At 40.0% G+C, this 11,264-nt stretch overlaps 1 protein-coding gene across 1 annotated transcript in view; it reads right to left on the minus strand.

The window, feature by feature from the left end:
* sipa1l3 (signal-induced proliferation-associated 1 like 3) overlaps positions 1-10,381 on the minus strand; it is a 91,246-nt gene extending 80,865 nt beyond the window's left edge. Inside the window, exon 1 of the mRNA XM_080888794.1 lies at positions 10,214-10,381. The gene's annotated coding sequence lies outside the window, so the exon portion shown is untranslated. The remainder of the gene's footprint in view (positions 1-10,213) is intronic.
* Positions 10,382-11,264: the final 883 nt, after the last annotated feature.

Below are 11,264 nucleotides of genomic sequence, written 5' to 3' on the forward strand. Positions count from 1 at the left end.
AAAACTACACTACATTACATCATTATCAAATGAAATGCAATTTTCTGTCCTTTCTGTTGAACTCACACTTATTACACCCACACAATACCTCTACATTTCTGTCCTCCTCTCTCTCTTATTGCCTCTTACTATTCTACCTTATATGTACACACATCTGTATGTTACAGATCACTGCTCTGCAACTGTATTCTACCTTTAATTAAATCTAACTGTATTTTAATTGACTGCACTTTCCTTCCACACACACCCCCAATCCCCATGTACCTGCATCCACAAGGTGCCTGCTACATAAAGATTAAAACAATCTCTGTCGAGACATTTCAACTTATTTGCATGCAGTGTAAACAAAAATGAAATTGATGGTTGCTTGTTGAAAACACTACAGAGGATATAGAGCAATGGCAAAAAGCCTAGAGATTTCTATATATGGATTCACAAAGTAAATACAGGGTGTAAAGGTGCTTTTAGACAAGACGCACTCTGAAACACACTTTTTAAATGGCTCGCTCGGTTTGCTGCTGCGCTGAGCAAAAGAGCAACTCAGCTTTTAGACGCTTTACGCCAATACAAATGAGGCATCCAGCCCTCAGCAGCAGCAGGCAGGGAAGGCAAAATGGGAGAAGTGTTGACACCTGTTTCTGAGTTAACCCTGTAGCTTTATAGCAGGCCAGACCCCTGTCAGGTTGAACACTGCCGCTCATCTTATGACAGCTCGATACCACATTGGATTTGTGGTCTAGCTGCACATACTATCCATATGACCCTCACTGCACACTTAACTGCTAGGGGTGCAACGATATTCGTATCGATATTGAACCGTTCGATACAGTGCTTTCGGTTCGGTACGCATATGTATCGAACAATACAACATTTGTAATTTATTTTATAAATTTTCCTTCTGACGATGCTGTCTGTGTTGAGCGCTCAGTGAATCTGCGTTCGACTACTCTGCCTAGGCTGCACTGTCGAGCGCAGATCCACTGAGCGCTCAACACAGACAGCATAGTCAGAAGGAAGAGCGCAGGGCACCTCCCCCACCCTCATTCAGATCTGGCGTTTGGAATTATTTTGGTTTTCATGTGACGTATGACCCTGAAGGTAAGCGAGTCATGGACTAAAGTAAAACAGTATGTTGGATGTGCCATGCAATGCTCAATTACATGGGTGGGAACTAGTGTGTTAGCACAGTTAGCTCGTTAACGTGTTGGCTGTCTAGCCCCATGCACGGGGCGATCCGCGGTAGCTCGTTAACGGAGATTTGCCGTGTTGTGGCGTTAAGGTCATTTCAACGAGATTAACCTGAAAGCACTAGTGGGAACACAACGAATATGACTGCACATTTACGCCGACATCATCCTAGTGCAAAGACAAAAACAACAAGCATGCTACTAACTTTAGCAGAGTCATTTAGACAGCTGTTAGCACATGATTCTCCTTATGCTGCTGAGAATATAGCCCAGAAGAAGCGGATAGTATAGCTTTTATTTTGGAAAGAGACATTTCTCTGTAATAAACTCTCTTTTCCAAAGATGCATGATTCCTCAATCAGATACAGGGCTTGCAATATCGCTAGCCTGACGTCCTGGGGCTAGCGATTTTTTCAGTCGGGCTACCAAAATCTATCTCTTCCCTGCCCGTCGGGCTATTGTAAGAAGGAAAAATATATGTCAATGCTTTTGCATTCTTTCAGAAATGTAGCTGGGTAATTATGTCATTGGCATCGGTGAGCCACTGCCAATATGTGACATATTGAAATCGCGTTTGAATTTGCGCTTGTTTTTTTGCTTTCACTTTGCAATCGTGTGAACTGTGTATAGAGAGCGACAGCACTGATCTGTGAGTGATGATAATTTGTGCACCAATTCCTCTGACATCGTCTTATTAATCGTTAGCTTACTATGCAAACATGACAAGTGAAATCTCCCACAGCAAGCTTAAACATGTGAGAGGTTGATCGCGCAGAGAATCGCTGAGCTTATGTGAGTGCGTGTGTAAAAGCAGCAGGATTTATATTTGACTACGATGACCTGGATGACTGAGAACCTTCACAGACAGATATATATTTTAGTTCTGCTGAGCCAAATAAGACAGGTCAGGGTGAAGAAGTGACAGCCAAAGAAAAGCTTACCACAAAACGGAGAAGTTATGACAAATCAGACTATAAGGCAAAAAGAAAGTGCAGCTTTATGGTTTCATGGACAAAAGAATTTCTGTGGCTGCAATATGACAAGCGAAATAACCAGGGCTGCACATAAGTGGTCCGCAGGTGCGCATTCGCTGTCAAAATAAAAAAAACACGCACAAGGGTTAGGGTTAAATTTAAAAACTGTACTTTTGAGTTAAAATATATATTTATAATTTTAATAAATGACAAATTAAAAAGGCATGAACATTTTTTTTGTATCGAAAAAATATCGAACCGTGACACCAAAGTATCGAATCGAACCGAACCGTGAATTTTGTGTATCGTTGCACCCCTATTAACTGCACTTCTTGTGCTTTTTCTCTTTTCTTTCTTCATTGGAGAAAACGTGGACTACAACTGAGTAAATATTGGCTTTGTTCAAGTTTTCCTTTGCTTACATTTAAAAGTTTCTAGCATTTGTGTTGAGGATATATACACATATATGTGTATTGGCCATTTATTTGTGGGTTGTTTCCCAACAAAGTAAAATATTTTGAATCTATGCAGAAGAAAAGACATTGTATAGAGGAAGTTTTTTGGAGATTTTGTTTGGTATTATATTACATTATTCATTTTTAAGTAACCAAAGAATTTAGCCTTTTATTTTGTTTGCATTGTTCTGTGACACTTAAAACTTTTGACTGATCTGAATTAGGGCTGCCACAAACGATTATTTTGATAGTCGACTAGTCACCGATTATTTTTGCGATTAGTCGACTAATCGGATCATCATCCATTGGACATAAAACCTACAGCTTATTGCACCAGCGTGCATCTGCTCTTATATAACTATCATTAGCTTACAGCTTTAAGTGTTTAAGGTATGTGCTAACTAAAAATAAAGACAAGATGATAGTTTATTAAATTTTAGCAGATTTAGCAAATTTGCAGATTGTTTCGGTGAAATTTAATAAACTCCTTGCTATCTGTAATATAACGGGACACCGGAGTATATTCTCGAGCATCTCACACTTCTGATAATCAGTTGTCTGCTTGACGTTTATTCAGCTGTGTAAAAACTATAACTTTAATCTCAGCCAAACAGATTTACTCAGGAACAAATAAAATACTGAAAAAAGCCAAACAATAACATTTTTAAGTTATCTAAATGACTTATATATCATGTTTAACCTGAGTAGCGAAAGACTGCAGTGGGTTTGAAAACGATTTGCTGGGAGTCCGGTGTTCTCACCGGCTCTAGTGAGCCTTGCCCCCGGCTAGCTATCGAGCTAGTGGGTAACAGATGTCTCCGAAAATGTCGGAGCGCTTTTGAACATATGTGGTGTCTTGATAAACTGAGCAGATATTTGAGGTTTACACAGCTACATTCTCGCCTGAAAATATGTTGAACGTTTATTTTGTGACCCAGAAAGAATAATAAGAGTAACATTAAAACTAAGTAGCTGCTGCCATTGTTGGAAACTGAGCTGGGCTGCGCTATGAATTCTGGGACAGAGCTGCTACTTCTTCTTCGGGGTTTAACGGCAGCTGGCATCCTTGTACATTCAGTGCTGCCATCTCCTGTTTCAGTCCGTTATTACACTCTTAAATCCTAGTACTTATTCCTGCGGCTTTTGTGATCGTACAAAGCTTCAAACGACGCGTCGACTATTAAATCAGTCGTCGACGATTTTGATAGTCGACGAAATCATGACTAGTCGACTAATCGTGGCAGCCCTAATCTGAATTAGGATTTAATTTTATAACATATACCCATGTTATTTATCTGACATACAACCGCATAACGTTTTACAGTACATTAATTGTAATGTTTAACTTCTGCCAGAAAATGAATAGTATTTAAATGAAAATTAACTTTAGGAGCAGAAACAAACCTTCAGGCTTGAAAAACACCATGATAAAGTCCAGTAACACTGTTCAAGGGTTTTTACCGAGATGATAAAAATGACCATGACAAGCCCTGGCAAATGGTAAATGAACTGGTTCTTGTATAATGCTTTTATACTTCAGCACGCAAAGAACCTTTATACAACATGTATTCACATACATGTCTAAGTCCTTTCTATCCAACAGTCACATACATTCACGCATCAAGAGAAACTCAGAGTTTCTCTTGATGCGTGAATCAAGAGAGACTCAGAGCCAAGGATACTTTGGCAAGCAGACTAGAAGAGCTAGAAATCGGACCACCGACCTTCAGATTAGTAGATGTCCTGAATAAATGGTGAAAGAAATGCACTTTTTTGATGGAAAAAGAGTTGATGTACAAATTGTTTTATCTGGAAGGTTTATTATTTCAAAAATAAGAAATCATCACCAAACACACACACACACACAAAACTACACCTTCGGTAAAACCACCTGTTGATCACAGTCAATTAATGCCCTCACCGCAAGCTGGGTGGAGGCTGTGATGTCAGGTGTGCTGACGTGCGCAGATCCATTCAGATTAACTGCCAGCACTGGTTTAACCTGTGTCACAGTGTCGGTTTATAAAGGCTATAAAAAGACTATGAGCCAGCAACAAACACAGAATGCAATTTGAAATACACTCCAATAAAGAACAGAAGACAGTAGCTAGCCCGAGTTCTAGTTAAAGACCCACTTTAAACACAAACTTATGCACATATGCAGCATCACTGTGGAACCTGACTTAGACCAGATGGCATCCATAGCCTCAAGGTTTGTGCTCCCTCTCTGTGACCTATCAGGATACACCCAGTGATTGTGATGGATGTCATGTACACAGTGAGCACACACAGTTATTCACTTCTATTAACCTCTATTTAACTAAGACGCCTTGAAGGATTAAAAAGAAACCTGGCAAGAGATTTTGCGTTCTAAAATTACAAACGGCAGGAGGACGGCCAAGGTGTCGCGGCTAGGAAAGAGAGCTACAACCATTGCTGATGCCAAAACGCAGCTTTTACTGGTGTTAAAAAAATAAAAAAAATAAATCACGATCTTGGAAAGATTGCTTTGTTCCTCCCACAGATGACCACGACTGCATGGCCATGAGTACGTTCCTTGAAATCTTTGTCAAGAAAAAAAGGAAAAGGGGAAAATCAACAACTGATGAGTCACCTCTGCCAAGATAGAATGCTGTGATTCAACAAAATGTTTACAGGCGAAATAACTCAGGTGGCCCACATTCACCTCCCTTTGAAGACAGCAGTCTTTGTTCCTGCAGCTGCATGCAATGAAACACCAAAAATATGTAGCAGAAAATATAGGATGTCTTAAAAGATCACAGACTGAAAGCAAGAGTTATCTGCTACAAACTGACTCCTGTAGGCGCTTTGCAACAATCCTACATGGGTCATGGGTTATGAGGTCAACGCAAATTAACATGATATCATTGCTTTAAGAGAAACAAAAACATGCTTAGATAGACCCAAAAGACCATACAAGACTTTCCAAGCCCATGTCACACTCAGCGAAACGTATTTTAGATAAAATGCATGCAGGTGAAACACATGAATTCTTACAGCTGTATCAACATATTTTGATAGGAAAGGTGAAGTTTAAACAGTTAATGCTGTATGCAAAATGCAGCTTGCATACAGCTGTTGTTGTTTAGTTGGCTTGTTGTCAGATTTCTGGTGATGGAGTGTTGCATCTGCTGACAATATTGAGCATATTATGCATGTGGTTGCTCTGTAGCTACATACATATAACGCCGTTAGGCAGAACGACAATGTCTATCTACACCACTGTATTCAACAAGGCAGCTTCCTCATAAGCATAAGCTTATGAGAATGCTGTTATTGGAAGACATAATTAATACATGGATATTTCAGAGTATCACTTTCCCCCCTATCAAATAACCCCAAAAAACAAATGACTGTAACTTTAAACTACAACGATTTTCAGCTCCAAGACAACAAACTTCAACAGCCTTTTTTCTGAAAAATCTCTTTCCTTACAAAAAACCCCAAACAAAACAACAACAACACAGCTTTAGCTAAAAGTTGCTAATTCACTTTAGCTTCCTCATCCCCCTCATATTGTAAAGTTATTACTGAGGCATGTTCACAGAACAGAGACATCATTATCAAGTTACTACTCTGGCACATGAAAAGGGTCAGTTCACACCAGTGGCTGCATCCCCCTGTATACAGGTTCATAAAAGGTCCCTTAAGCAGCTCATCAAGAACATTTGGTGTCACAGTTTTTGCATTTGAAAGAATACACATCTCCCAAACAGGCGGATATACAAATAATTCTAAAATAAGACTGAAGGTCGTTAATGCAATTTTTTTAACACAACTTCACCCATCTGGAGAAAAATGAAACCAAGTATAAATATTCCATGGCCACCTTTAAGCAGTATTACAAAGTGGAAGTGATTAGGAACCACAGCAACTCAGCCACAAAGTGGCAACCACAGTTGACAGTTACAGAGTGGGGTCACAGAGTGCTAATAGTGTGTGAAAGTCACCAACTCTCTGCTGACTCAATGAGTTTCACACCCCCTCTGGCATTAAGATCATAACTTCAACGCAAACACTTTGACAGTTGATTTGAATCTTTACAGAGCCTACGATGTAACCTACGTAAGTGGCCAGTGCTGTTGCCAGCATGCTTGCGCATCTGGTCACGTCCCCAGTGTTTTATACATGCCACAATAGAAACAAATAAACTTCTGGCTTGTTTTCCCCTCCTGGGTCCCTTCTCTTTAATGTGGGTATTTTTTTTTTTTCTTCCCAGAGGCAAACATTTATCCCTCAAGTTTTTCCACTTCTTTGTACATCTCCTCAAATCCACTCCCATAGGTTTGCCAATTTCCCTTCAAGAACTTACTGACATGCATGAGTTCTTATATTGAGGCTATGACTGTTATCGTCTCAATGATAAATTCAAAAACTAAGGCTAAAAAGTAGGCGGAAATACATAAGACGAATCAGCTGTAATGAACAGCCCAGTCAGTCAATAGTTGCGGGCTGCATCAATTCAATATCCAGTTAAATTTCCAGAGAAGTGTACGCCAGGTTATGCATAGCGTAGGGTTTCAAAGGGGTTTGCAGCTAAGATGTACCTACAGCACTGTAGGCAATATTTAATTTTAATTTCTTAAAGCTTTCCCTCTTATATTTAAAACAACCACACTTAATTGCCCCTTGGGGATAAATAAAGTCTCTCTGATTCTGACAATGGATGGACAAGCAACTGCTTTTATGCGTTGTCGTTAGCAACAACGATCACGTGGCTCCATCCGCTTGTTTATTTTCCACATAAACCTTTCACAATAAAGCTGAAGATCCTGTTGAGATTCTTCAAAATAAAATGAATCACGTGAAATAGTATGCAGAGTGTTTACGGATGAGCAAAAAAGAGCCACCAGGTTTCTTCACGCCAGTCGAGTTACCCAAGATTCACAGAATTTACAGAAAATGTAAAATTTTTGTGCTATATATCGTTGTAGGGACGATAAATGTCTTATATCGGGATATGAGATTTTGGTCATATTGCACAGCCCTACTCAAAAATCTGTCAAAAATGTTTTAGTATGACTTTGGTAAGCTACGAAGCCGTACTGCTTGATGGATTGTCAGAGCATTATGGCTACTGTAATCAGGAGCCTCACAGACTCAGAGTAATCTGGGTCCAAAAAAGTCTGTCCTCTTCAGGTCCCAAAGTCAAGCGAGCACTGCGGCATCACTCAGAGTTAAAAACCGTCTAAATTCTTTCATCTTTAATAAAATGATGAGCGTTGCTGCTTTACTAGGTGTAACAATTAAGTTTAACATCCCGGCATCCATGAAAACAGAATGTATTAAATTTAATGGAGTTAGAAGTTAGAAGCAGGAAGTTAGCTCGCTAGTTTCCACATAAACATGATATAGCATGTTCTGACTGAGAGATTTCCAAAAAAAATTAAAACATACAGCTCTGCTATCACTTCCAACATAAATGAAGACAGAAAACTAAAAAGCAGTGACGTTTGTAGGGTTACTGAAATTTGGCTAGCTGGTATATAATGATGCGCTACGTGATCGCTAGCGACACAGCTATGTTAGCATAACAGAAACACAGTGAAGCTGGAGGATGAATGCTAACCTTTTTTTTTTTTTGCTCAACAGAAATTAATGTGAGGGTTCCTGAGGGTTGGGGACAAATGCAATCGCATGGCAGGATGCTGTAAACGGACCAAACGTCAGTCAGGAGAACAACTGAGATAATCCATCCACAATACGAGGTTAGTCATTAATATACTGCAACAACATGGGAATAGAGCAGCTGCAAGAGAATTCAACATTAATGAATCAGTGGTACGGAAGTGGCGTAAGCAAGAAGAATGAGTTGAGTAAAGTTTGTCTTATCTGACTGTTTTGTTCCGCTTAATGCGCCTTATAATCCAGTGCGCCTTATGATCCAAAAAATACGGTACCTTCAGGATGAACTAGAATGGGGGCCTCTGCTCACAGAAGTGTCTGACCTGACAAATTCCCAACAGCATCCTCCAAAATCTTGTAGAAAGATTTAAAAGCTTCTGTAGGTATTATGTGTAGGTGGCCCAATACATATTGAGTCCATATATTGTATGTTAGGTATATTTTAATTATACAGTTTCATCAGGTTTGCATTCACCATTCAGTTTCTATTTATCTTATACTGCGAAGAGGGTACATAACTTTTGCTCAGTCGATAACTATAATGCATTTTGGATTCCCAGCTAAAGCAACTGCCTAATATTTTCCTTGACCAAAAATAGCCATTGTGCTTAGTTTGGCTTTTAATATGCAAGCTTTCCAAACACCCATGGAAAGGATGAAAACAACGGAAACACAGATCACTGAATGGCTGACTCTTGCAGCTCGGTGTACATCCACTGATCAAAAACTGTATTTACAATGAGGAAAACCATGTCGTTACTACAGTGAACAGCACAGGCAACATCCAATCCTGATTTCCCCTTAAACTGGACGTGAAATACAGGATTTCCCCAATAGTACAGCAAACAGTGGGCAGTACAGGATAACCAGGTTAAGGCATTGGCACATGATTCTCACATTTTCCTGGTAATCATTATTCCATTAGTTCCAGACGAGAGGCGACCACAGCAAATGATGCCTTGAATATGTGCAGTGCTGCCATGCTCTGCTGCTCTTGCCCGACAAAATCCATCATCCTCATACTCGACGTGTCGTTTTCTGAGGGCTTTGGGGGTGGAGGGGGTACAGCAGCAACACGGAGGATCTCAATGAAAGGGAGATGACACACACACTGAGGCATTATCATCTCCCATTCTGCGTACACACAATCGACTAAGCACACACACAGAAGCATGCATATCTACAATGCACTTACAAATCCTGCACACAGGTCCTCTGACAGCTGAGCGTCTGCATGCACACACACGCGTAAGCACAATCAATTAAAACGTGTTGCATACCCTTTCATGACAAAGCACTTCCATCTACAACTAATGAACTCGTCTCCCCACCCCTCCTCCTTAAATATGCGGTGCAGCCAAAATATTTCCCATGCCGCTCATGCTGGATCCAATATCCAGCCAAGGCAACTTCCGTTTGTAGGAAAAACTACTCGAAATTCAAAGCTCGTCCAGGCTAACTAGCTGGCTCCCAAACAAAGCTCCCATTGTCTGGAACTTGTAGTTTTACCGTTTTTCTCTTGGCCCTCGCAACTGTGATTAACTCAGGTACGAAAAACTACAAATCCGAAGTCTGCAGAGCCCCATGAGCATGCGCACTGGCCCCTTAAGGATCGCGAAGGTTGTGGAATATTTTCTCCTTAATAATTTTTGCGTGCAGCGGCACATTTGAGAGTATGTATATACTTTGCTGAGAAGCTGGAGGCCAAAGTGGAGCACGGACCCGGTGAAAACGGCTCCTGGCGGGACTGAGAACCGCGACTGAGCCGTAGTAAAGAGGCTGCTCTCCGCATTGACTGAAGTTGGTCTGCTCGGCTCGGCTGCCTCTCCTCTCAATGTTTGCTTTGGCTCACTAACGTTCACTTCGCTCGCCACTTTTCAGCGCTTTTGAATATCCCCGGCTGCTCACCCAAAACTGCTCAGTGAAAACCAAGAGAGCACACACGGCTTACCTTTCGCTGCTCCAGGGTTTCCGCTCACTTCCAGCTCCGTTAAAATAATCCTCCAGACATTGTGGAAACAGCCGTTGCCCGACGGTCTGCTGCCTGTTCACCAAGTGAGACGTTGCCAAGAATTCTCAACCGAAACCACGGCGAAGCTGCGCCCGCACTCACTGCGCATGCGTAACTCCGACTGGCGCAAACTACTGATAGTAACACAGGGGGCGGCACGCTGCTGCTCCTGGAGCCGTGGAAACACGTAGTAAATACAAGTGGTAATACTGCAGAGTACAAGTATCAGATTACAATAAGTAGAGTACAATAATCAGAACACCAAGTATTAATTTAATTTATTGTGCTTTTGTACGGTTTATTTATGAACGAAAACTATTCACGCTGTTATTTTGAAGGCAGAGTAGCACAAGTAAATTATTTTTATAGTATTGGCTTATACATTAGACCTATTGTTACAGATAACGATGGTGCGCTTTTTTCTTTCATTTACAAACTTCCATCTTATCCTAACCAATAATACTTAGTTATCATTTATTTGTTTATAATGGAAGCCCCAAACGCAATTTCATTGTTCTTGACAATGACAATAAATAAATAAATACTAAATACTAAATAATATGTTGTATGAATAATCTGAGTCTACAAAGTAAAAAATAAAGTAAAAAATAAAAAACAGAATCTGAACTGGTGGAATAGTATCAAGAAGCAGAATGGAATATCCCCGTATTGTTATGTACTTGAGTAAATGTATTTTGTTTTATTTTGTTTCTTTTAAACTGTGGACAGAGCGTTTTACTGCACAGCCCAATAAGTTTTTACTCAGTGTCATGTCAAGTTCACAAATAGGTCAATAGCACACCCTTGTGGTTGCTGATTTGAAATGCTGAGCGATTAACCTGAAATGAATAATAACTAAGTTAATGATATATAACTATTTGTTTGAAAGAATTTGGATATATTTATTTATTTTTATATTTATACTGTTGATTGATTTTCTTTCTTTTCCAGAGAGCTTTTTTTAAACAGTAAATCTCACTGTATATTTCAA

This window comes from Rhamphochromis sp. 'chilingali' (genome assembly GCF_963969265.1).
Source record: "Rhamphochromis sp. 'chilingali' genome assembly, chromosome: 8".
Taxonomy (NCBI): domain Eukaryota; kingdom Metazoa; phylum Chordata; class Actinopteri; order Cichliformes; family Cichlidae; genus Rhamphochromis; species Rhamphochromis sp. 'chilingali'.